The sequence below is a fragment of the Podarcis erhardii genome (genome assembly GCF_964252035.2).
Source record: "Podarcis erhardii genome assembly, chromosome: 8".
Classification (NCBI taxonomy): domain Eukaryota; kingdom Metazoa; phylum Chordata; class Lepidosauria; order Squamata; family Lacertidae; genus Podarcis; species Podarcis erhardii.
Genome location: NC_138499.1, coordinates 3,037,024 through 3,064,664, shown reverse-complemented (window position 1 = coordinate 3,064,664; position 27,641 = coordinate 3,037,024). Strand labels below are relative to the sequence as shown.

The following is a 27,641-nucleotide window of genomic DNA, read 5'->3' as shown; positions in this document are numbered from 1 at the left end:
ATAAAAACTAGCAGGTTGTGTTGCTTGAGTGAGTTTAAGAAGAGTAGGGTCTCAATCTTCTCTCTAATAGGGCGTTGACAGTCCACAGACGCAGAGGGCTCTGTCTTCGTCTGACAGCGCTGTCATTAAACACCAGGTAGCGTGGAACAAGGGAGAACAAGGATCCCGCGCGCAAGGGAACATGCGGTGTTGACAGGAGTTATTTGTCATCGCAGAGCTGCCCAAACTCTTCAGACTGCGGTTCGGGCGGCTGCTTAAAGTGACTTATTGCCCCTGTCTGTGGCTGCAGTTGTGATTTGATAATCGGTAAATGTTTGTCAAAGATGAATTCCCTCCCTGATTCAGTGCTGTGCTGGAGAAGCAAATGAAAAGTGGTTGCGCATGAAAAACGCATTGGATGGATTTAAGGAACCAATTCAGGGGTGTCCAAAACCCGGCCAGGTTGATCAACTCAAAACTGCACTCCTGATACGGAAATAGCCAGAGCTGGAATGATGTTTTCGGCAAAGCATGAGACCTCAGGCAGTCTTGCCTTCTGTAATTCTGGATTTCCAGCGACCTCGGGAGCAATGGGTACTTGAGCATCTTGACTCTAATTCATCCCTTTTTACTTTTGCCTCTTGCTTTTTTCCTTTTCGTCTCCCTGCATGATCAAAATGTGTCAAGTCTTTGCGGGCAGGAGCCTGTCTTTTCCACTCCTGTTACTCTCCTTAAAGCTCTGCAAAGTGTGTTTGATGGTTTTGCAAAAGTATCACATGAAAACCTGGCTGAGGCGCATGGGGAAAGCTTCCTCAGTTCAGGTGTTAAATGTTCTGTGGCTTCCGTTTCCTCTCTTGTCGGTCTTTTATTTGTAGCAGCCCTTGCATCTCCATCAGTCCTTTCCTGTCCTCGCACTGTTCTTTGTCCTATAGTACTCTGATCCTTCGAAAACTCAGATACCAAGTTCAGAATGAGGCACGCAGATGGAGAAAAAAGTTTATGCAAAACAGGGGAACAAGCATGAATATTATTGATTTGTGTGATTTATTCAAGATTTCTTGGCACAGGACTTTGACTTTCTTGGCACAGAATGTGAGCAGGCCCTGAACATGGAAAGCACTTTCAGGATTAATTTGATCTCTCATTAGAGGTTACTAGCAAAGCTTCCAAGGGGCAGATTATTTATTTCTCATCTGTTATATGGGATTTTCTTCGCATTATCTGAAGTGGGCAACAGTGACATGGTCCATTGATCAGATGTGCCATCATACACAGTTTCTTTCTGATTTTAAATGTTATGGTGTGTCTCAGTAAATATCTTAAAAGCAGCCTTGCACTTAGCCTCTTAGGGCAAGTAACAATTCCCCCTGGGCAAGCAACTTCCCAGGTTAACCATTGACCACAAAGTGTGACTTGCACACAGCTGAATGAGCTGGTGACATTTTGAGTGGAGGAAGTAATACATTAGGTAATCTTAATGTCTAGAATGCTTCAGTTTGTAGGATGCTCATTGCTGCATCAGCACATCAGGGTTTTCCAGCTTTATTCATGTGCTAACTTGCTGCTAGCATATTTGGGGTGCACTTAAGTTCTGTTCTTTTTGTAACTCTCCTTTACCCCTCTAACTCCCAGGCTGATCCGCCTGGGCTTGTCACGGGGGTATAAACCTAGCTTCCTTCCTCAGACTAGTAATAATAATAATAATAATATTAATAATAATACTACAGTGCTACCTCGGGTTAAGAACTTAATTCGTTCCGGAGGTCCGTTCTTAACCTGAAACTGTTCTTAACCTGAAGCACCACTTTAGCTAATTGGGTCTCCTGCTGCCGCCGCGCGATTTCTGTTCTCATCCTGAGGTAAAGTTCTTAACCTGAGGTACTATTTCTGGGTTAGCGGAGTCTGTAACCTGAAGCGTCTGTAACCCGAGGTACCACTGTAATAATAATAATAATTAATTTATTTATACCCCGCCCACCTGGCTGGGTTTCCCCAGCCACTCTGGGCGGCTTCCAACAGAACACTAAAATACAATAACCTATTAAACATTAAAAGCTTCCCTAAACAGGGCTGCCTTCAGGTGTCTTCTAAATGTCAGGTAGTTGTTTATCTCTTTGACATATGGTGGGAGGGCGTTCCTCAGGGCGGGCGCCAACACCGAGAAGGCCCTCTGCCTGGTTCCCTGTCAACTTGGCTTCTCGCAGGGAGGGAACCGCCAGAAGGCCCTCGGCGCTGGACCTGTGCCTATGAAGTTGGCAGCAGCGGCTCTTTAAGGCACTGGGGACAGGAAGAAGTGTTTCCCCATCTCTTCGATCAATTAGAAAGATAGGGATTTTGCATGCCAAGGATGCGCTTCACCCCTGAGCGATTGTGGGGAGGGTCGTGACTGTCAAGCCTCTCTTCAGGAGTTGGGAATCTTGCAAAGACTGTCGGAGGGCCCATGGGCTGTCCCAGGAGAGAAATCTGTGCCTCGCTCTATGCTTGGTGCTGCTTGGAAGCTTGGGATGGGGGCAGATAAGAATTTGTCCATCCCATGACTTCACTGAACCATAGAGCTGAAAGTGGAGTCTGTGTGGGAATTCGGGGCTGGAACATCCCCAAGAGACTTCCGATGAAGGAGAGCAAGAGGAGGAGAGGAAGCTGCCTTATAGCAAGCGAGACCACTGGTCCCATCCATCTCAGCATTGCCTCCACTGACTGGCAGCATCAGATGGTGTAGTGGAGCAGGGATGGTTGGGACCAGAGTACCAACTCATATTTCACAGCAGGGACTGTTCTTGGGGATGCTATTTGCAAATGCTCTGTGTTGCCAAATAAGCAGATCTTGGAACAAAACCCAGCTAAGCAGAGGTGGGTTAAACCATGGGTAGGCAACCTAAGGCCCGGGGGCCGGATGCGGCCCAATTGCCTTCTAAATCCGGCCCACGGACAGTCCGGGAATCAGCGTGTTTTTACATGAGTAGAATGTGTGCTTTTATTTAAAATGCCTCTCTGGGTTATTTGTGGAGCATAGTAATTCGTTCATCCCCTCCCCCCCAAAATATATATATATATAGTCCGGCCCACCACAAGGTCTGAGAGACAGTGGACCGGCCCACGGCTGAAAAAGTTTGCTGACTCCTGGAAACCTTCCTATGACCAATCAAAATGTCACTCAATAGTGAGCAAGGGGAAGTGGGAGAGGAAAGCTGGCTTGGTATTCCAGCCAAAATGTCTGCATTGTCCAAAAGATTTTGGTGTTTGCCATGTTTTCTTAGAGGAGGCGAGGCTCTGGGTGTTCTTGTGCAGAGTGCCTGCAAGTCAGAATTTGCCACTGCGTCACTGCATAAAAACAGACACACAGAAAAGCCGCATGTGACATATGTGCTGTTGGCTTACCCTGTTGGGAAACTTTTCATAAGAACATAACAAGTGCCCTGCGGGCCAGGCCACTGGCCCATCTAGTCCACCAGATTGTTAAATAAGGAATTAAGTTCCATAGTTTAACTATGTGCGGCTCAAATAAGGTTTTATTAAAATCTGTCCCAAACCTTCCAACATTCAGATTCTAGTGCCCCTGATCCAGCTGTAGGACTCTTCTTATGTTTTGATGATGATGATGATGATGATGATGATAATTTTTATTTATACCCTGCCTATCTAACTGGGTTGCCCCCCCCCCCAGCCACTCTGGGCAGCTTTCAGCACAATGTAAAAAAGACAATAAAACATTAAACATTAAAAACTTCCAAATAGTCATGCACCATGGGACAGCATCCTGTTCTCACAGTGGCCAACCAAATGCCTGCAAGAAACCCACAAGCAGGATCAGGGCGCCAGAGCAACACTTTCCCCTTCTGTGGTTTCCAACAACTTTCACTTCGCATTTGGAAGCATGTGCCTATGATTTGCCCCAGCCAGCTGCCTTGTGATGCGAATGAGCGGATGGGGAGAAAATAGCCCCATGGCTTTTGCATTTCCTGTCATTAAAGTTAAAGGTAAAGGGACCCCTGACCATTAGGTCCAGTCGTGGCCGACTCTGGGGTTGCGGCGCTCATCTCGCTTTAGTGGCCGAGGGAGCCGGCGTACAGCTTCCGGGTCATGTGCCAGCATGACTAAGCCGCTTCTGGCGAACCAGAGCAGCACACGGAAACACCATTTACCTTCCCGCCGGAGCGGTCCCTATTTATCTACTTGCACTTTGACGTGCTTTCGAACTGCTAGGTTGGCAGGAGCAGGGACTGAGCAACAGGAGCTCACCCCGTCGCGGGGATTCGAACCGCCGACCTTCTGATCGGCAAGTCCTAGGCTCTGTGGTTTAACCCACAGCGCCACCTGCACCCTATCATTAGCTGGAGAGAATTGCTTTGTCCCGAGCCAAGTGCAGACCTTTCCTGAGCCCAGAGGAAAGAGGGGCTTCTGGCTCCTCTCCTCTCCACCCTCCCGCCAGCTGGCCAGCCTTCCTCCTCCTGCGTGTGATCCACAGGGCCATTTGATTACAGCCCCGGATTCCCCCCCCCCCAAATGCTTGAAGTGCTGAAAACGATGAAGAGCAGGAAAAGTGGAGTGATTTATTAGACTCATAAAAATTCATACTTTGTTATTCCAGTCATCTTACATCTGAAGCTTGTTAGAATGAGAACCCCTGGCGGCTCCTGCCGAGCGAGCGGGGTGGGGAGGGGGCGCATTTATCACGTTTCATTCTTGCTTGGACTGCCACGGCGGTTCTCATTTAGAGAAATGGACTGGGCTCCTGGAAATGCATTAATAATCATCTGCTGAAGGTGCGGGGCGTTTGGAGGGAGGGGGGAGCGGCGTTTGGCAGAAAACCCCTTCGTTATCATAAGGGGTTGTGTTTGAACAAGACCCAATACGCTGGGGACCCATTTGCTCTCTTTAACTGGGGCTTGAGCAAGGAAACGCGCACGCAGACTGCAGCCACCTCCGCGGAGAACGGAAGAGGCGCATGGCTGCTCCTCGCCCGCCTGCGATCTCCCGGCAGAACCAAATTCCCCACTTCAGGCAAGAGGCCATGTAAACCTAGGAGGACAGGAGGGAGCTTTTTCTGGTTCAGTTAGCATGCAGGTGTGAAATGGGGCCAGGGAGTTCTGGGTTCCAATCCTGACGATTGCAAGTTAAAAGTGCGATTGACCCTGTATTGTCTATCTCTTTATGGCAGGGGTGGGGGATATTTTCAGCCAGAGGGTTGCATTCCCCTATGGCGCAACCTTCAGGGGCCGGGGGGGGGGGATATGACAGTGGTGGGTGGGGCCAGAGGCAAAAATGGGTGGGGCGTTATAAGAGGAAAGAGGCGTTATCAGAGTTCAAGGACACATTCCAGCTGAGGGGTCAAAGCAGGGCAATAAGAGGTAGCCCTGCCAAAAGTGTAGGTGCCCTGAGAATAAGATAGAGAGGGCTGTACTTGGGACCTGGGCTTATGGCTCCCTCTCTCTGGTATGTAGGGACGCGGGTGGCGCTGTGGGTTAAACCACAGATCCTAGGACTTGCCGATCAGAAGGTCGGTGGTTCGGATCCCCGCGATGGGGTGAGCTCCCGTTGCTCAATTCCTGCTCCTGCCAACCTAGCAGTTCAAAAGCACGTCAAAGTGCAAGTAGATAAATAGGTACCGCTCCGACAGGAAGGTAAACAGCGTTTCCGTGCGCTGCTCTGGTTTGCCAGAAGCGGCTTAGTCATGCTGTCCACATGACCCGGAAGCTGTACATCGGCTCCCTCGGCCAATAAAGCAAGATGAGCACCACAACCCCAGAGTCGGTCATGACTGGACCTAATGGTCAGGGGTCCCTTTACCTTTACCCTGGTATGTGAAAATAATAAAGGTGCCTGCCTTACAGGGTTATTGTGCTTGTGCACGCACACACACACCCTCAGTTAAATTCAGAGAGTTTGCAGGTGTGAAATGCTCTGTATCCCCAGGAAAAAACGCAGCCCACCCCCTTGTGTTTTTGCCAGGCACCTTTCAGAGCAGAAGGGTGCTCTTTTGCAGAGAGGGTGCTGGGCCTGGGCATGTGAGAGACAGGTTCAAAACTCCTGGGTTCTCCGCACCTTATTTTATACACCTTTGTGCAGGTCCCCTCATTTCAAATATTTCCTTATTATTTGGTCATTTACGTGTGAGTTGTCTTGGGGAAATCTGCAGCCAGGGGTTGTAAATCGTAGGGAAAAATCGGGAAATGGTGACAAAGTCTTCGCTAACCAGGTTGCAAGTTCCACTTTGAAGGCAGCCGTTACTCCAGAAGTGTCCCTTGCACCACAGTCAGTTGAGGTGGGATTCATGCACAGAAGAGGCCGAGTGAGCATGCCAGCCCCATGGTTTTGCTCCTGTGGCTCTAAGTGTGGTGGTTGGATCCAGTCCGGCATGTCTGTATTAGGCAATGTAGGACGAGAGTTTATGCACTTGATTGGGAGGTTCTGAATGTTCAGCGTAGCACAGCCCCCTGGCGGTGGGCACCACGGCTTCTTGCACCAGCAAAGTTCTGGGTCGAACTCAGAGAGGCCGGCTTGCCTGCATTGGATATACATTGTGGGTTGCAAGATGTGCAGGGTGGAAGTGCTTAAAAGCCAAGGTGGAAGCAGGAGTGCACTCTCTGTGCTGTGTAATGTGCTGACGATGGGAGCGTAATGGGCCACCAATCATCAGTAAAGATCTCTGGGTATTAAATCAGCATTAGCCTTCTGAGGCCTCGAAGCCATACACCGTGAATCTTCAGTAGCAGAGGTGAGATTTACATGCCTAATTTAATACCGTGAAGAAGGGGGGGAAATCCCCAACGGGGAAAGAGTGCTTGTGTGGCCAGAGGGTTATTTATAGATGTGTTTAGGGGAGCCGTTTAGGGGCCCACCTCTTGCCTTGGCACACATTTCAAGAGATCCGGCATCGGGAGGAAGCAGTCAAACCATATTAAAATGCTGGCAGTGGATGTTCTGGGAATTAATGGGCTTTTCAATTTTGCATGTGCGGAGTTAAGCACCGAACATCTGGATTCACAAGAACCTCCCTGGCTTCGTTTCTCACCTTTCCTCCGACCCTCAGAAAGCAAGTAATCATCTCCTGGGCCCTCTTTCTTTCTTTCTTTCCTTCTTTCCTTCTTTCTTTCTTTCTTTCTTTCTTTCTTTCTTTCTTTCTTTCCTTCCCACCCATTCTTTGCCTCCTTCACCACAGCCCATCTCGTTGAGAATTTCTGCAAAATCTGAAGCATCCCTTTCATAAAGAAGCAAGCAGACCTGGGTGTGCCAGCTTCTACAAAGGTTTTGTTGATTCACACACCTTTCTTGGAAGACGGAATCTGATTTGCTGGCATGGGGGGTGCGGGGGCATGCAGCACGAATAGTCCTGGGCAAAAAGGAGATTGGACGACAATGTTTTATTGTTCGCCTTCTTCATTTTCCTGGTCCACTGTGGCCAATCTGCAATCAATTGGTTCAGTTGCCACCATTGCTCTGCTTGCTTCCCATTCTGCCCATGCCCCTTTCTGGGGAGAGGCAGTTGAGGTGGGCCCTTGTAGCTTTCTGGAAAGATGCCATGGTGCCATCTTGGTCCTAGAAGGTTGCCCGGCAGAGGCCACTTCATGAATGAGTTCAGGTGCCTTTCCTGGGGAAGCCTATTGCAGCAGCTGGCAGACCATGGTGCCCCTCACCTGCTGCCATCCGGGGCAACTCCTTGCAGGTGACTGAGTGCACTATCAGGGGTGTGTTTGTGTCTTGCTGCCTTCACATTTGTCCATCTTTTTTCCTCTTTGTGTTTTAAGAATGGGGCCTGCTTGTTCTGTTTCAACAGGCCTCTTTGCTACAAGGCCAGAGTTAAGGTTAAAGTTAGGATTAGTAGATGTTTGCATTGTCTGGGTAGGCAGTGCTTGGTTTTGAGGGCTGCTTTTTATATTTTCTTTCCAAAAAGAAACACCCTAAAACCTTTCATCTTTTATTTAATTTTTGGTCCACTGGATATTAAAAATGAAGAACAAATAATTCAAAGGGAGCCTCTGTAAGCGCCAGAGCCCTCGATCTTCCTACCGTCCGCGCGAACATGTGTCCTGTTGCACATCATTAACTTGCCATAATGCCAGAGCTGCGTGTTGTGTTAAGAGTTCCGGTGGCAGACAAATTTGAAATGACAGATTCCACAGACAGATGCCGAGATTGTGCTCTACACATAGACAGGGCCCAGACAGATGGGGGAAGGAAAGTGCAGAGGGAGGTTGAATAGATTAAGCAGATGGGCAGATTGATCAGAAAGACGGATAGGTGGGTCTAAGAGACTGACGGATGGATCTTGGCTCCCCTCTTGCCTTGCGGCTTTAGAACGACAACAATAACAAAGAAGTTTTTTTGCGGCCAGGGGTGCGAGCCTGCATTCTGAGAACCGGTGGGATCTTCTGCATGGGACGGAATTTGACATCTCATAGAATCAGAGTTTCCATTGCTATTTTTGAAAGGGGGATTATTCCTTGTGGAGAAGAACATGGCTGCCCCGTAAAGCTGGGCGCCTTAAGTCTCCACCTTTCCCTGTCTCACTGTCTCCCTCTTTTATTTCCACTATCTTGATGTCTTCTTCTTTCAGACTGTTTCCCAAGAGTTGCAGTCTCTTCCTCCTGATCTTCTTGTCCTTTCCCCCTGCCCTCTTTGACTCAGAAACTGCCCTCCACCTCTTTTCCTCTTGGCAATATTGCCCTGCACTCTGGCACTGAGAGGGGCTGTGGGTTTTTGCTGGGGTGGGTGGGGGGCTGCCATGCCACGCTGCCCAGAGCTCTGTCAGTGTCTAACGATCTTGCTCTCCCTTTAATAGTCCAAATGCTAAAGCACCATAATAATGTTCTTTTGCATTCCGCTCCTGAGTGTTATTCCATTAGCCTGGATTACAGCTGCGATTCCTTATATTGATGGCTTGAAATGTGTTGGCTTCTGTTGTATTGCTTCGTTTTTGCATTATGGATCTCCGAGGCTGGCTGGCTGGCTGGCTGGCTGATGACTGATTCTTAGCCTAAGCTGCAAATGATGTATACAACCTCAACCTGATATGCACGGTCTCTCTCCCCCCACCTAGCAAGCTTCTTCCCCCTCCCAACTGATAATATCAAGCCTATAGTTAATGAAGCTGACTGCTGTGTCTGGGTCTGCTTTCTAGGACCACCCAAGGCAAGGTCTGTGGATGAGACCCATCTCTCTTGGGCACAGGGAGCAATGGCCTGTAGTAGTGGTAGTAGTATATTTTTATATCCCACCCTTTTCCCTGACAGGGATTCAGCTTGGCTTACAGATAAAAATAAGGGCAGCTAAAAACATGGAAAAGAAACAGGCATAAAAAATTAAACATTGATAGAATTAAAACTCACATATTTATCTGTATCTCTATATCTTTATCTGTCTCCAGTCCAGTCTGAAGTTTATTGGTCAACGCGGCTGGCGCTGTGGTCTAAACCACTGAGCCTAGGGCTTGCCGATCAGAAGGTTGGTGGTTCGAATCTCCTCAACGGTGGTGAGCTCCTGTTGCTCTATCCCAGCTTCTGCCAACCTAGCAGTCCAAAAGCATACCAGTGCAAGTAGATAAATAGGTACCACTGCAGCGGGAAGGTAAATGGCATTTCCGTGTGCTGCTCTGGTTTTGCCACAAGCGGCTTAGTCATGCTGGCCACATGACCCGGAAAAACTGTCTGCGGACAAATGTCTGCTCCCTCGGCCAGTAAAGCGAGATGAGCGCTGCAACCCTAGAGTCGTTCACGACTGGACTTAACTGTCAGGGGTCCCTTACCTTTTTTTTTTTAAGTTCAGGCTATAGCCAAAAGGTGAAGCAACAAAAAAAACAAACAAACAAACAAAGAAGCAAACGGATTCCAATGGACTAGCAAAGGGATTGAAAACAGCATATGAAAATACTTCCAATAAAACACATGAGACACAGACAACATACTATGTGTGTGAGAGAGAGTTGGCCTCCACAGTCACTTACGGGGACACAGTTAAGCCTGTGTTCATGGATGACAATCTTACTCAGCTACAAGGGATCACCAAAGAAGAACACACACACACACACACACACACACACACACACATTATTAAGACTATACAAATAATTACATTAAAAACAGCACGGCACCAGTCCGTTAATTAAAAGCAATCGGTCCCCCAAATCCTGCTGGAAAATGAAAGTCTTCACCTGCCAGTGGGAGGACTTCATGCACAACTCTTTGGGCATGAGCTGCCTTTGTTGACATTCCTTTCGTGCCCCAGAAAAAAATTCCCCCCAGATGTCCTTTACACCATCTTCTGCTAGATTGCTTCCCATTTAAAACGAAGACTCTGAAACCTCTCATCTTCAGCAATCTGCAATGGGTTATCAATAGACCACTGAAAGACAGATAGACCTCCTGCAGTAGCCTTATAGGTTACCTGTAAAATGTATTACTATATTGTATGCTGGATGTTTAAAAAGTTGATAGTGGCCCTTTAAAAATACAGTGGTACCTCTGGTTGCGAACGGGATCCATTCCAGAGGCCTGTTTGCAACATGAAAAGAACGCAACCCGCAGCGGCGCCTCTGTGCACGTGCGGATTGCGATTTGCCGCTTCTGCGCATCCGCATGACGTCATTTGGTGCTTCTGCGCATGCTCGAGCGGCAAAACCAGGAAGTAACCCTTTCCGGTACTTCCGGGTCGCTGCGGGACGTAACCTGAAAGAACATAACATGAAGTGGACGTAACATAAGGTATGACTGTATACCTAAAGCGTTTCTAACATAATGGAGAACTTGAGGGCTAAGGAGATGGGAGAGAGGAGGTTTTGCTTGAGTTTGCAGAGAAAGGTGTATGCAGTGCCATTTCTACATGTATCCCTCAGAAGAAGAGGCCTGGATGAGGTAGGGCAGAGAGTCAGTTTCTGGGAAATGAAAAAAGAAAAGCGACTGAGAGACCCTTAGCGAGAGGAAAGGGATTTTGAGCTGAGAAAGGAACGGTATTTTCCCCCCCCCATCCCCCATTTCCCAGCTGTCATGGGTTTTCGTAGTTTCTGCATTAAGAAACTTTAATCATTGCCACTGCTATGAGTGTTCTTGGGTGTAATCGGTAAATTACTACTTTCATAAAATTCTGCGCACTACCCTCAAGGTCTGTTCCAGCCAGCTAGCCTTATGCTAACCGCGGCGCGAGTATCAAATTGATTGGGTGAGCGGAACAAAACCTGCTCGATGGCCACAATAAATATCTCTGTTATGTTCTGTAATTTAATGGAGATAATTTATTAAGGAAAGCATGCAGTAGGTGGAAACATTTCACAGGGTTAAATTAAATTGCCCTTGCTTCTTGAATCCGGGGTGGCTTGTCGGTTTTGAAGCTGGGGTGGCTCTAACCCAGGGTGCCCTCCAAATATTATGGACTCCAACCCCCCGACTGATAGGCGCTGGGGTCCAAAGCATCTGGAGGGTCCTGGGTTGGTGAAGGCTGCACTAAGCCCAGCCGTCCAACAGGCCCTTGGTTCTGTGAATGTGTACACAGGCCGCGCAATACATTGGCCAAATCGAGGCCCAGTGGGTCACCGATTGTGCAGGCTTGAACTACAGACGTGAACTAGCAAAGATCATGGGTCATTTCCCTTTGTTGGCAAATGTCCCTTTGGCCCTGCCCAATAATAAAGAGTGCAAGTTATTTAATAACAAGCTGATTTAGAGCATGCATTTCTCCTCAAGTCGTGGCATCCTGGGATTTTGGATGTGTCAGCCTACCCCGGTCCATTATATGGCGTTAAGTCACTCTGTTGCCTGTGGGGGATGAGAGATGGTGAATTATTGCTACCACATCCTGCCTTTCCCCAGAACCTGTATTGTTCCCTATCCCTGGGACCATGATTGAATGGTGGTACGAAATAAATAAAATTGACCTCTTCCTATTAATGGCATGGGTTCACTCAGTTTGATTTGTGTGGTGTGTGAGAAGTGTGAGAAGTGGTTTCAGTCGGAAATACCCAGAGGTTGGGGGAAGGGGCGTTGGGGCTTCTGCTACTTCTGACCACAGCTAATAGCCTGCCTGAGAACTGCATTGGAGAGCAGAAATGTGTTGATGTCCATTTCTAGTCTTGTCCTCAAAGTCCTGGGTCAGGCAACAGGTAAATAGGGATATTAAGGAAATTCTGCCCTTGGTATGTTCAGTTGCCACCTCTCCATTTTGATTCTCTGGCCCCGTATCTGCACAAACTTATTATCCCAAAATACAGACGTGCTTTTACACTTTCAAGACTGGATGTTTTGCCATCTGCGGTACTTGAGGGTCGATTCCAAAAGATCCCACCTGAGAAACATCTTTGCCCCTGTGGAGACGGTAGCACTGAAACAGTGGCACACGTCCTCCTGTCCTGTACCCTCTACAAAGACCTGAGGAACGAGATCATCACCCAACTCGTACTCACCATCCCAGGGCGCTCAGCCACTGCCACAATGTCCTTTCTTCTATCAGATCAAAATGAGCAGATAACAGCAAAGGTTGCTAGGTTCATAGCAGGGGCAATCAGAATAAGGGCCACTAACTGACTGCTGATTCAGGATTTTAAATTGTGCTTTAATATCAAATTTCCTTTTCTGCGTATACTGTAATGTTTTACTGTTGCTATGGCTATTGGCTAATGCGAATAAAGTTTTATCTCTCTCAAATAGGGATATATCGTTCAGGAACTATAATTTAAAACAGGAACACAGGGTTCTCCCTTCCTCCCCTCACTGCCCTGATGGCATAGAACACAACTTTGTAAAGCTTTTTCCAAATGTCAGAGGATGCCAGCATTCCTGTTGTGGTCAGTCTCGAAGATAAGAGGGCCCCACAATCACAGGACTGCTACTTGAGATTTTTTTTCCTCCAGTGCCTTTGCTGTGCAAATCTAGGCGCAGATGGTATGATTCAACTGGGACTGATGGGAGTTGTCCCAAAATCTGGAGGCCTCCATTTGGGGAAGGCTGGTGTAGTTCAAAAGGGTATGGAACAAAGCCAGATGCCACCAACACTTCATACAATTGGCCCATCTTGTCCAGTATTCTTTGCTCTGATTGGCAATAGCTTTTCAGGGTCTTGGGGTAGAGAAGGGTCTTCTCCACCTAAAATCTGAGAATTGATTCTAGGACCTTCAGCATGCAAAGAGTGGGCTTCACAATTTGCAGCCAAGGACTCAACTATAAGATTTGGAGCGAATTGCTTAGTGTCTAAAATGGGAATAAAACTTGGCGAGGGGTTGTAAGAACAAAGGTGAGGAACAATTAATTAGATATCTGTTCAAAATTTCAGATGTGGGGTGGCGAACACATAGCAGGATTCATGAGGGGTCTATCTGTAGCAAAGTTCTTTGCTCTAGTTTAGAATGGCTCTTGAATGAGTGAGAAGGTAAAATTCAAATTGCCACGGTGTTTGGGAACAGAGCATCGTCTCTACTGACATTCTCTGCAGCTGGCTGCTCCATTCATTTCCTTGTTCCACTTTAGTCCCATGCCTTCATCCAATTTGTTCTGTACAAGAAAGCCCCTAATTGAAGTGGTTTCTGAGATGGGCTATTGCTTAGCATGTGCCCTGCAGCTAAGAAAATGTGATTATTTTGCTTAAACTTGGCAATAAATACTTTGAAAACATGGTGCTTTTATTTCAGGAAGATGGACTTTATTAGTGATATAGAATAAGGCATGAATTATAGTGTATTTTTTTAAAAATAAGCTCTCTCATTGACATTACAGAAAAGGAGATAATTCTTAAATATCTTAGTGAGCTTAGTACAAACAATCAAAGGATCATTCTGTAAAAGCAAATGTGGCACATAAATGGAATATGTTGCAACCTAGTGTAAACAACCGAGGATCTTGTGGCATCTTAAAGGCCAACAAATATATTTTGTAAGCTTTCATGGGCTAAAGCCCTCTTTATCAGATGCACAAAGGTGTCGTTTAATTGGTAGATATTAATATAACATCATGATGGAGGGGAGACACTAAAAAGGGAGGAAAAAGGCTATGCTCAAGATTGTCTAGTAGCATGGCAGAACCCAAATATAGGCGTGGTTCACACTCTGTGACTTAGCTTTACAAACCACAAGTTGTCCCACAGACAAACAAACCATGGCTTGTTTATCCAAAGTTTGTTTTGTTTTCCAGCTGTGCTTGCCTGTTGCCATTGTAGCTTGGTGAGCATCTAGGGTGGGGTGGCCAAACAAACCTCTGGTCAGACCTCACCTGGAGTACTGTGTCCAGTTCTGGGCACCACAGTTCAAGAAGGACACTGACAAACTGGAACGTGTCCAGAGGAGGGCAACCAAAATGGTCAAAGGCCTGGAAACGATGCCTTATGAGGAACGACTAAAGGAGCTGGGCATGTTTACCCTGGAGAAGAGGAGGTTAAGGGGTGATATGATAGCCATGTTCAAATATATAAAAGGATGTCACATAGAGGAGGGAGAAAGGTTGTTTTCTGCTGCTCCAGAGAAGCGGACATGGAGCAATTGTTCCAAACTACTAGAAAGAAGATTCCAGCTAAACATTAGGAAGAACTTCCTGACAGTAAGAGCTGTTCGACAGTGGAATTTGCTGCCAAGGAGTGTGGTGGAGTCTCCTTCTTTGGAGGTCTTTAAGCAGAGGCTTGACAACCATATGTCAGGAGTGCTCTGATGGTGTTTCCTGCTTGGCAGGGGGTTGGACTCGATGGCCCTTGTGGTCTCTTCCAACTCTAGGATTCTATGAAACCATGGTTAGTGCTGGGTTGTTATGTAACACCAGACCATACTTAAAATGAACCAAGGTTCGTAAGCCAACAGCAAACCATGGCTTTGGATTGTGGTTTGTTGGAAGTAAGAAAACCCTAATTATGTCACTGGGCTGGGCTCACACCATAGTTTGAATAAGCCATGGCTTAGTATTATGTGCAAACCAGGACATGCGCATTTGCTTGGACCTTATGTTCTACATCCAGCCAAAGTAGTGATGTACAAATTTTAACAAATGTAAACCTAAACCAAGATTACTGCTGCTAAAGAACTGGCATTGCAAATCCCTCCTGAGCTAAAAGTCCTTGGTTAAGGTATTGGATTAAAATACTTCTTAAATATGTCTAATTTGGTGGGGTTTTTTAAACACAAATGAGATCCTTTGTGCCCAAGTGGTTCTGTGTGCTCCTTATCTTGCTTGAATGGATTCCAAGGGTTTAAGAACAAGGCAAATTCTCCTGGATCTTGCCAGGGCCAGAACCTGTGTCTCTGCTGCATTAGGATCCTTGATAAGCATTGCTATCTACTATTTGGAAGTTCTTTGAGCACACAGACTTAGCAGAGCTGATTTGGCACTAATTCCCCTTCAATGCCCCCAGCTGAAGTGGATTGCCTTGAGAGGCAAACGTTGGAATGCACTTGGAGCCCAATAAAGACGTTTAAAAGTTTCAACACTCATTGTTCTGATGTCCTCCATTGGAGCAGCCAACTGGCTTTTGGGGGGTGGGGGTCGCAGGTGAAGTGTGTTTGATTGCATGGATTTATTGCCTATTAAACTGTGGCTTGTGATCATAAAGTGCTGCTTAAATTCTGGCATAAGTAGATCTCTTTTTCTCTTTCCAAAGAGCCCCGGACTGAATAAGAGTGAAAATTAAATTCCCCTCTTAAACCAAAGGAAAGGCCTTCTCAGAAGCCGATTCCGGTAGCAATATAATTAACCTCTCGCTGTGCCATTCTGTGGGAACATATTGAGCAGCCTCTGTACTAATCACCCCATAATACCCGAGTCTGCTTTCACACTGAAATTGGTAACAGTATTAGAGTAATCCTGCCTCTTTTCTTTTTAGCGCTGGGGACCTGAGCCAACTGGGGAAATCAGAACAAGAGCTGTTGGGGCTGAGCAATAGGGCAGAGATACTTTTCAGGTGTTAACTGACTTAACCTGCAGTGTCAAGTATGGAGGATTGTCTGGAGGTGCCTGGGAGCACTGACAAGCTTCCAGCAGATTTATGGTCTGCCCAAGGGTAAGACGTAGGGGGAAACGAGACAATCTCTTCATTCAAACCAAGCAGGATAGAAAATGCTGGGAGGAAGCTTTGGGGTTGTGCAGGACTCTTCTTCAGCCTGCTGACCTCCCGGAAAAGCAAAAATTCGATCTTTTCCTGTTAGGCAAAGATCATAAGACGACCCGGATGGTCGCCAGATTCTGTGTACAAATTTGTAGGGGCAGACCATCCCCCGACTCAAACTAGTTCATGAAGAAAATCCACAAACTCAGTTCCATGGGTGACTCTGGGTCATATCTATGCGGTAAAGGTAAAGGGACCCCTGACCATTAGGTCCAGTCGCGGACGACTCTGGGGTTGCGGTGCTCATCTCGCTTTACTGGCCGAGGGAGCTGGCGTACAGCTTCCGGGTCATGCAGCCAGCATGGCTAAGCCGCTTCTGGCGAACCAGAGCAGCACACGGAAACGCCCTTTACCTTCCCGCCAGAGCGGTACCTATTTATCTACTTGCACTTTGAGGTGCTTTCGAACTGCTAGGTTGGCAGGAGCAGGGACTGAGCAATGGGAGCTCACTCCGTCGTGGGGATTCGAACCGCCGACCTTCTGATCGGCAAGTCCTAGGCTCTGTGATTTAACCCACAGCGCCACCCGCGTCCCTTTTGCTCTTCTGACTCAGTTCTTACTGCACTGGTACGGCCTCTCCTACATTGGACACCCCCTTACACATGCTGTCAGAAACCGGAGTAGGGGTAGCTCAGCAATAAAAGTTAACTCAAAGGAACCAAAGCAGCACAGGCCTACTGGTCACAGCAACTCTTCCCAGTAGGTCTTGCCCCAATGAGGCAGTTTTGAGCACGGAAGTTCCTCTGCTCTCTAAGACTCCTCCCCTGATTCCTTCCCTAGCAGCCTAAGGCTCCTTCCTCTTGTCTGTCTCTGCTATGTCCTTTTGTTCTGGGCGGCCAGGGCGGAGGGGAGCTGGTCACAGCAGGAGAGAGAGATTCCCTGGCTTATTCAGCAATCAGTCTTGATTCCCCTCTGCTTCTTCATCTGATACTGCTTTGCTGACCATGCCACAGCAGACTGATACTTGGAACTGATTTCAGAAATGGGTTGCATCCCACCAACATTCACCAACTCTGTAATGTTGTTGTTGTTTAGTTGTTTAGTCGTGTCCGCCTCTTCGTGACCCCATGGACCAGAGCATGCCAGGCACTCCTGTCTTCTACTGCCTCCCGCAGTTTGGTCAAACACTGTCCAACCATCTCGTCCTCTGTCGTCCCCTTCTCCTTTTGCCCTCCATCTTTCCCAACATCAGGGTCTTTTCCAGGGAGTCTTCTCTTCTCATGAGGTGCCAAAGTCTTGGAGCCTCAGCTTCAGGATCTGTCCTTCCAGTGAGCACTCAGGGCTGATTTCCTTCAGAATGGAGAGGTTTGATCTTCTTGCAGTCCATGGGACTCTCAAGAGTCTCTTCCAGCACCATAATTCAAAAGCATCCATTCTTTGGCGATCAGCCTTCTTGATGGTCCAGCTCTCACTTCCATACATCACTACTGGGAAAACCATAGCTTTAACTATACGGACCTTAACTCTGTAACCCATTCTCTCAAAGTATTCGCCCAGGACGACATACACTTTTATCTCCTCACCCCCATTTTATGTTGTTATTTCTATGTATATTATGCTATGGCCGCATGGCTAATGCAATAAAATCATTATAAAATCATTATATAACTCTGTAATAGCTTGAAGTAAAAATAAAACGTCAGGGTGTGTGTTAAAGATAGAATAAAATCTAGGATGGTACCTGGTTGGACTGCAGTTTGGAAACTCCAATGGGTGTTGCGCCAAACTTCTTTGATAACATGGAATTTTATTGTGTTTCATTTTCACTTGAGCCTTTGTGCATCATTAGACTGCCTTCTGCTGGTTACAGAATATAAACTGGCAACTGGAACTGATACAGAACTCTTAATTACACTTAAGAACCTAAGGAGAGCCTGCAGGATCAAGCCAGTTGCCCATCTCCTTCAGCATCCTGTTCTCTCAGTGGCCAACCAGATGCCTATGGGAGACATCACTTTGCACTTGTTTGCATTGAACTCCATTTGCCGTTTTATGGTCCATTTGCTCAGTTTGGAGAGCTCCTTTTGGAGCTCTTCACAATCCCTTTTTTTGGTTTTAACCACTCAGCAAACTTGGCCGCTTCTCCGTCTTACTCACTGAGTGAGATGTAACTCTCTGCCACCTTCTGTATGCCCAGCACACCTCTGCTTCCTCCTACATTTCTCCCAGGATTACAGTTCAGCAGCCGTGCCTGGCGTAACCTTGCGTTTGCAAGCCGAAGAATTGGCAACGCCCTCCATCCCTCTCTCCAGGGTGCCTCATTTTATGCAAAAATTGGTATAAATAACAATTTTCCACTGTGTTATCCACCGTGCAATGTAGTCTCTTATTCAATTTGTTGCGTATCTGGGGAAATGGGTTGAGAACCCTTATGAGAGATGATTTTTTTTTTTAAACAAGACTGCAAATTCCGAAGGCCTCCAAGCCTGTGGGGCGAAGTGCCTGTTGAGAGGAGGGAGGGAGGGGACTGTTCAAACTGTGGTCTGCCAGCAGGCTTTTTAATATTTAGCAGGTCTCCGGCTTGCAGCATACAGTGATTAAATTTCCCTCTCCCGGTTGCAATTCAGTCCTACCCTTAGCATGGGAGCCGGGGGAAGAGGAAAATAGGTCCATGTAAAAAGGGAGGCTCTCCTGTCCTTAAAAATAAAATAAAAACCCTGTTATGTGGTGGGATAGTCATAGCACATGTTGAACTAGCATTGTAAATTGAATGGAATTGCTGTGCAGCTTTATTTCAATAACCTTTCACAGTAAGGCCCAGAAGAAGAGAGGAAAGATTAATATGTGAGGCGCCCCCCTAAACTAAGGATGGGGAAAATATTGTGCTTCACATCCCTAGTGGCTAAATTCGTAGGAGCAAACATTACATTTCTGGTAAGCGTTTTGATCCTTTGAGATTTGTGAAGAAGCAGCAGCATTAATATTCCTTAACAGTCCTATTAAGCATGCCTCCAATGTTGGAGGTGGCAAGCTTCCGAATGCCAGTTCCCGGAGAGCACAAGTGGGGGGATGTCTGTTGAGGTCAGATCCTGCCTGCTGGTTTCTGATGGGCCACTGTGAGGAAAGGATGCTATGCTAGGTGGCCTTTGGTCTGATCCAGGGCTCCTCTTGATTCTGACTGGTAGCAATTCTTCAAGGTCCTGGGTTGGGGACATAATTTCTAGCCCACCATCCTAACTGGAGAGTCTAAGCCAGGACTGAATCTTTGGTCTTCAGCGTGGAGAGCATCTGCTCTGGCACTGAGCTTTGTTCCCATCATGCACTTGTAAACTCACATTCTCTAAGACTCAAGATATCGGTGGGGGGAACAATCTTATGTACTGTATTAATAAAAGGTAAAGGGACTTTGGCCCCCTCATGAGAAGAGAAGACTCCCTGGAAAAGACCCTGATGTTGGGAAAGATTGAGGGCGCAAGGAGAAGGGGACGACAGAGATGGTGGGACAGTGTTCTAGAAGCGACCAGCATGAGTTTGATCAAACTACAGGAGGCAGTGGAAGACAGGAGTGCCTGGCGTGCTCTGGCCCATGGGGCCACGAAGAGTCGGACACGACTTAACGACTAAACAACAACAAAGCGGCCCCTGACCATTAGGTCCAGTTGCGGATGGCTCTGGGGTTGCGGTGCTCATCTCGCTTTATTGGCCGAGGGAGCCGGCATACAGCTTCTGGGTCATGTGGCCAGCATGACTAAGCCGCTTCTGGCCAACCAGAGCAGCGCACGGAAACGCCGTTTACCTTCCTGCCGGAGCGGTCCCTATTTATCTACTTGCACTTTGACGTGCTTTTGAACGGCTAGGTTGGCAGGAGCAGGGACCGAGCAACGGGAGCTTTGGCCCCCTCATGAGAAGAGAAGACTCCCTGGAAAAGACCCTGATGTTGGGAAAGATTGAGGGCACAAGGAGAAGGGGACGACAGAGATGGTGGGACAGTGTTCTAGAAGCGACCAGCATGAGTTTGATCAAACTACAGGAGGCAGTGGAAGACAGGAGTGCCTGGCGTGCTCTGGCCCATGGGGCCACGAAGAGTCGGACATGACTTAACGACTAAACAACAACAAAGGGGCCCCTGACCATTAGGTCCAGTTGCGGATGGCTCTGGGGTTGCGGTGCTCATCTCGCTTTATTGGCCGAGGGAGCCAGCATACAGCTTCTGGGTCATGTGGCCAGCATGACTAAGCCGCTTCTGGCCAACCAGAGCAGCGCACGGAAACGCCGTTTACCTTCCTGCCGGAGCGGTCCCTATTTATCTACTTGTACTTTGACGTGCTTTCGAACTGCTAGGTTGGCAGGAGCATGGACTGAGCAATGGGAGCTCACCCCGTCACGGGGATTTGAACCGCCAACCTTCTGATCGGCAAGTCCTAGGTTCTGTGGTTTAACCCACAGCACCACCCACGTCCCTTATGTATTGATAGCATAAGCTTATCCTGAGAAAAAGAGTCAAAGGGTGCTGTTTCATTTCCCTCTGTGGCTTGGTTCTGCTGTCAACTTTTTGCCTTCCTTCCCCAAAACTTCCTCCGCCCCTGGAGAAGTTGAATTCACAATAGGAGCTCAGGACGGCTAGCTAATTCATTCCAGCTGTGGTCAGTGGTATGGCTTGAACCTTGAGATGCTGGTTATGTGCTGCCACCACTGTTGGACCTCTGAAGAAATGAGCTTGTCATTGAGATGGGAGCCCACGGAGAGGAGATGAGCTCAGCGCGTGGAGCTCCCCATTCTGCCATACCTGCTGTGTGTCAGGATAGCTCCTCTGCGGCTGTGGAGATAATGAGGTATGGCAGCATGGGGGAGAATGAAGCCGAAGAGAACGGAAGCTGGAAAACAGCCTAATGATGCGGTCTGGTGGACTGTGCAATGCCTTCCCGAAGCAGCCATCTCACAAGGGAGTGCCGGAACATTTACCCCAATGGCGGATTAAAGAAGATGGGAAACTTGAAAAGGAAGCTGTGTGGATAGCCTTGAATCCCTTCTTGGCTCACCTGATAGGGTGGCAACAATGAGTACCCAGGACGGAAGCACTCTGGGTGAATCACGGAAATCTTCTACACAAGGGAGGGCGTCTGGATATAATACATATTGGGTGAATCATTTAAAAATGAATACTTCCTCTTCTTGATCATTGCCCTTCAGGACTCCCATGCTGGAATAGCTTTTGTTGCAGTCTGTTTGCTGGTTCAGCATTAAATCTGGTTTAATTATCATTGGAATATCTGGCTGTGATGTTGAACATCCCAGGGGAGCCAACTCCGAATGAGGAATGTAGGTGATTCTGGAGCTTGCTTGACTCAGCTATTGTTCTTGGGAACAGCAATAACTGTTCTGAAAAGGGACACCCTTTTAGAACACAGCAATTGGGCTTACTTTGAATTGGGATCTCCCCCCCCCCCCAACTGTGTTGACTTCTTTCCAGTGTTAGGGGCTTAGGTCTGGGGGTTGCAAAGTGGGAAGGAGCCAGCAGTCCTGGACATCTCCAGCTAGAAGGATATCTGTGATGGGGAAGCAGTTTTTGCCTCAGGGCCTTGGAGAGTGTGTTTTTTCTAGTCAGAGAAGACATTCCTAAACCTGATGGACCAAGGGACTCACTTGATGTTCAGAGTTCTCCCTTGCTACCAGTCCCCACCTTTTTTGAGATTAGTGACTTCCAGGTGAACTTCAGTCCTGGTACTGGTCTCAAACTCTCTCTCTCTGTGTCTCTTTTTATATACTACTACTACTAATTTATATATGCCCCGTCCATCTGGCTGGGTTTCTCCAGCCACTCTGGGTGGCTTCCAACACAATACAGTGGTACCTTGGGTTAAGTACTTAATTCGTTCCCGAGGTCCGTTCTTAACCTGAAACTGTTCTTAACCTGAAGCACCACTTTAGCTAATGGGGCCTCCTGCCGCTGCCGCACCGCTGGAGCACGATTTCTGTTCTCATCCTAAAGCAAAGTTCTTAACCTGAGGTACTATTTCTGGGTTAGCGGAGTCTGTAACCTGAAGCGTATGTAACCCGAGGTACCACTGTATTAAAATACAGTAATGCATCAAACATTAAAAGCTTCTCTAAAGAGGGCTGCCTTCAGATGTCGTCTAAAAGTCTGGTAGTTGTTGTTCTCTTTGACATCTGGTGGGAGGGCGTTCCACAGGGCGGGTGCCACCACCGAGAAGACCCTCTGCCTGGTTCCCTGTAACGTGGCTTCTCACAGTTAGGGAACCGCCAGAAGGCCCTCGGTGCTGGACCTCAGCATCTGGGCAGAACGATGGGGGTGGAGACGCTCCTTCAAATATACTTTTTTGAAATGAAGCATGGAGTGGGTTCTGTTCCTGTTATTATTGTCTTGTTTTGGTGCACCCTGTGCCGGCTGCTTTGAAGCGTGGGCTAGCCATTCCGTTTTGCTCCGCACAAAGGTGCTTGTTGAAGACACACCATGGGAAACGAGAGCAGGAGTGCCACGGAAGAAGCTGATGCCCACAATGGAGCAGGGCCAGAACGGATACCAATCCGTTACCGGCAGTGTCCGAGCTTCTGGTTCCCCTGCCTGGGGATGGGTGGAAAAGGTTGCTCATTAATTCTGAGACCCACTACAGTAGAGTCCTGTGCTCTTTGCTTCCGCGTTCCCATCACCTGCGTTTGCATGCTGATACGATGAGCTCGCCTGCCGAAACCCCTGTGGGGCCCTTGTGGAAAGTATACGGGAAGGTCTCTGATCCTTCCCCACTGGCCTCCCCGCCTCCCCTCTCCTCCTTCGGCAAGGTTGGCAGGAAATTGTTCAAGGGAGGAAGCATGTCTGGGCGTGAAAGCACCCTCTCAGCAATACGCCGGGGACTCTGGGTGTGTGCAGGCTGCGAGCCGTGGGCTGATAAATGGTGCTCATATCCCATTCAAATATGATGCAAGCAGTTTCTTTGTAGTTTGTCTTCCATTGCGGTAGTAAAGTTTTTAATTAGGAAAGCTAATGAGATCGATTAGTCATTAGAACTGACCTCCGGATCTCTGCAAGGAGCGTGCATGTGTGTGCCGGGCTGATAACGCGGGACGCCGGGGCATTGTTTGTAATAAAAGCGTAAAGTGTTTGATTTGAGTGAAATGTGCCACGGGGAATACATCATGCGGAGAAAAAAAATTACAACCCTGGGAGCCTGTAATGAAGGGAATTAAACCAACATCCTATCTAAATAACATGATTATCTACACAAAACCCCTCAGCTAGCAAGTAATAATAGAAAACCGAGATGCTTCGGAGAGCCCCTTTCAGAAGGCAGTTAATGCTGAGGGCTCATGCCCGGACTCTGTCAGAGGAGGAGCTGCAGGATGAATGCAACATCCAATTACCGCTGGCAAATAGAGTTTTCACCAGGCACTCACCTGCCTGTTTTCAGGAGGGGAGGCTGAAAGACCTCAATCATGTGGGATCTCTGCTTCTGTCTGGGTTGGAGCTTCCACATCTGCCCAGGGGTGTACAGAGTGAGGAAGTGTTTGATTGGGTTTCTGATGGATTAGCAGCAACTAGCAGCGCTTGTTCAAAGGCCAGAAGCTGAAGGGCTGGGGAAATGGCTGGAGGGAGCCAGAAAAGATGCTCAGTGGTGCCTCAAACCAGTAATTTTTCCGAGGTCCGGAGAGAGTGAGAGAGAGAGCGAGAGCTCATGGCCACTTGGAGAGGTGCAAAAGGGGAGCTGCTTGGAGTGTTGGGCAGGGAAGAAGAGAGAGGCATTGCTAGAAGAGGGTCCCCTGCTGTTTTTCACCATTACCCATTGGGCAAATCAGCCATAAAGCATCCCTGAAGAACGTGATTCCTTCTGATGTTGCTCATGGTCCTCTTACCCCACCATGTCCCAGAGGCTCAGGGTGAATAAATTGGCTGATGACACCATGTTAAAAATAGGGATATCTATCTATCTTAAGGTTACCAGATTTTTTTCAATGAATCCAGGAACACTTTTCAGCTTCCTACTAAATAGATGGATTTTGTCAGGGAACTGATTTGTAAATCTGGGGACTGTCCCTGGGAAACGGGGACATCTGGTAACCTCTATCATCTATCTATCATCTATCTATCTCTATCTATCTATCTATCTATCTATCTATCTATCTATCTATCTATCTCTATCTATCTATCTATCTATCTATCTATCTATCTATCTATCTATCTATCATCTATCTATATCTATATCTATATCTATCTATCTATCTATCTATCTATCTATCTATCTATCTATCTATCATCTATCTATCTATCTATCTATCTATCATCTATCATCTATCATCATTGTCTGTCTGTCTGTCTGTCTGTCTGACTTCACTCAATTCTCAGCCTGCAGGTACCTTCTGAAGTTGACCATGTGAGTCTTCTGAAGTGTACTTAGGTTGGGATTCCCATCAGCTGCTAAGGGCCTGCTGTCTAGCTTAGAGGGGGAAAGATGACTCAAGAGGGGAAAATATGAGAGAGAGAGAAATGATATCACAACCCTTGATATTGGGGTTACCTTCTGAAATTGATGGACGTTAGGCTCAGGGTGGATAAAAGCAAGCACTTTTTCACATAATGTATAATCATTAACACATGAAACTCACTAACATAAGACGTTGCTACAGCGAGTAGCACAGGCGGCATTAAAAGGGAGATTAGACAAATTCCTGGAAGTGGCAGAGGAGAGATCTATGAATGACCAGCATCTTGCCTTTGTGACTTGCCATGGGCTTCTCCTCTGTATCTGGTAGGCCACTATAGGAATCAGGGTGCTGAACTAGATGGTGATTGGCCTGATCCATCCGCACGCTTCTTCTGAAAAAACTGCCCTGGCTACCTGCTTCCCCAGGTCAAGGAGACTGGAACTTGGGGAAGACATGTCGCTTCAACCGTGAAGCAGCTCAGACTTTGAACTTGCCTGCCTCTAAGCCAGGGCACTTTCATGCCACCCCTTCTCTTCCCAAGTAGCCTTGTGCGCAGCTAGCTGGACACTTTGGCAGTGGGTTTCAAGGTTATACCTTGAAAGGTTGTACCTTAGGAATGGCCTAAGATCATGCCCCAAACTCTGGCATCCTGTGTGTTCGACCTTCAGTCCTGGGGCAGGGATGCCCAGATCCTATGGCTCTTCAGGGTAACTGGTGCTTGTGGGGGAGCTGCTCCTCGTCCTCTACACGGTGAGCAGGTGAGTGTCTTCCTGGCTTCTAATCTCCAAGGAAGGAGACTCCGTTGTCCCCCCACAGTTAGCTGCCCAGCAGGGCAATGGGCTTGTCTGCTCTGTAGGCTTTCCAAAGAAGATTGATCAAGAGAACTTTAGGAGAGCCTGGAATGTGGGGCTGAAATTGAGGACTCACCTGTGCTCTCCCAGTCTTGTGCAGATGACTGTTGGCCCATTTGCTTCATTGCAAATAACTACTTTATGTGTATCTAATCACGGATTGGACATGCTTGGTGGATTTTATGTGCGGACATTCTATCATTTTATCACATTTCTCTTGCTGTCTACTCTCTGTCTTCAGCGTCGATATATTTTGTGGTATCTCGGTTGCTGCCATTTTGTGTTACCTTTACTGTTTGTTTTATTGGTGTGATGTGTTACAATGAGTTTAAAATATTATATATGTGTATATATATATATAGAGAGAGAGAGATAGTAGGTCACTTCAGTTTGCTTTCCACAAAAGTGTGGTGCACATTATAAATTAAATAAATCTAACTTGTCTTGCAGACATGTTGCAAGGAGCACTGAGAGAAGGGTTTCCTTTGAAGGTTTTCCCCAGGAAGAATAAAATGATGGGCTCGTTGAGCTGCAGCTGAAATGTTGCTAAATTAAGCCCTTTGCACAGGATTTGCCGAAATACTAGACGGCATAGAAGGGGGCTGGAGAAAGGCTGCCCTGATGCTTTTGTGAGTGCTGGAATGAAGTTCTTTAGCAAAATGGGCTGCTTGGTGAGTGACAGCTAAATTGGAAGCTGATCTGTAGAAGGGATGCCCTGGAGACTGACAGGAGGAATGTGACTGGTGTGTTTTGTGAAGTGAGCTAGTGCCAGGGAATTTCTCAAAGCAAATAAGGATGGGGAAGTAGGAACAAGAATTGGTCACTGTTCAAAGAGGCGCACAGCGCTGGTAGCATTCCTGGCATTGCTGTAAGCCAGCCTTTGACAACGTGGTGCCCTCTAGCCGTTTGGCTGTCCCAAACAGCTGGAGGGCACCAAGTTGGCAAGACCTGGTGTAAGTTCTTGGCTCAGTTTTTCGGCTTTCCCTTTGTGCTTTTATTTTCTTAGACATCTAACTGGAGGTTCAAGATAACTAATAACATATTTTTGTTATTATTTTGCTGAAATAATTTGCTTTACTGATTGAGCTCTGGGAATCCTGTAAGTCTGCAGCTGATGTCACTCTAGTAATGAGTTTTTCGGGACGTGGGTGTCGCTGTAGTCTAAACCACTGAGCTCTTGGGCTTGCCAATCGAAAGGTTGGTGGTTTGAATCTGCTCAATGGTGGTGAGCTCCTGTTGCTCTATCCCAGCTTCTGCCAACCTAGCAGTCCAAAAGCATACCAGTGCAAGTAGATAAATAGGTACCACTGCAGCGGGAAGGTAAATGGTGCTTCATTGCACTCTGGCACTCATCACAGTGTCCTGTTGTGCCAGAAGTGGTTTAGTCATGCTGGCCACATGACCCGGAAAACCTGCCTGCGGACAAACATCGGCTCCTTGGGCCTGAAAAGCGAGATGTGCGCCGCACCCCATAGTCACCTTTCACTGGACTTAACCACCCAGGGGTCCTTTACTTTTTCCTTTAATCTAGCAATGGGTTTGCTCTTCTGCAGCCCACACTGCCACTTTCAATTGCAGCCATCAAAAAGCCAGACTGATTCTGAAAGTAGTGCAAAGCTAAAAAGATCCTCAACAACATGTCCTAAGGATGTTCAGGCTGAGACTTTGGCGAATCTCCAAAGGGAGGGAATTTCAGATCTGGAGGATAGCTCTCCTTCGTAGTGTGATGATAAAACTAGAAGGGTTCCTTTGCTTACCACTGAAATTGCAACTGGACACCTTGGAGGAGGCTGTGTCTCAAGTCCAGAACCTTTTAAGATCATGTCCCATACTTTGAATGGTGCACAGGAGAAAAGAAGGCAGGGCAGTTCTAGAGTGGGGTATTGCAACCTGCTTCTGATAGGAGAAGCCGTAACAGCTGTAGAGAAGCTATTTCGCTTCTCAGTGGTTTTAAGGGGCTGCCTTCATGGAGCACAACGCTAGGGTTGCAATACATCCGGAATTTCCCAGACATAGCCAGGATTCGGATGTCAGAAACAGTGTCCAGGCAGAAATCGTTGGAGTGTCGTTTTTGGCAATTTCCCTTAAAAATCGCTACAAAACGTCATTTTTTGTGTCTGGATCTTCACAAGAGATGCATCCCTCTCCGCACTCTGGCTGTGGACCTGAAGAGCAAGGGAAGGGGCTGGACCACATGGGAGTCCAAAAACATCCTCCCAGTTAATAGCATGGCCTGTCAATCAGCGGCACTTGCCCACCCTCCTGTCAAGATTCAGCTTCATGTTTGCTTCACATCATCACGTTATATGATGCTTTTGGATTGTAAGCTACCATGAGCCCGAGGGATGGAGTGGCAAAATAAAATAAAAATTC

General features: G+C 47.4%; 1 protein-coding gene across 1 annotated transcript in view; it reads left to right on the top strand.

Annotated features, from left to right (window-relative positions):
* The window catches only part of ZC3H3 (zinc finger CCCH-type containing 3), a 264,865-nt gene that overhangs the window by 55,529 nt on the left and 181,695 nt on the right, over positions 1-27,641 (top strand). The gene's annotated exons all lie outside the window — the stretch shown is intronic.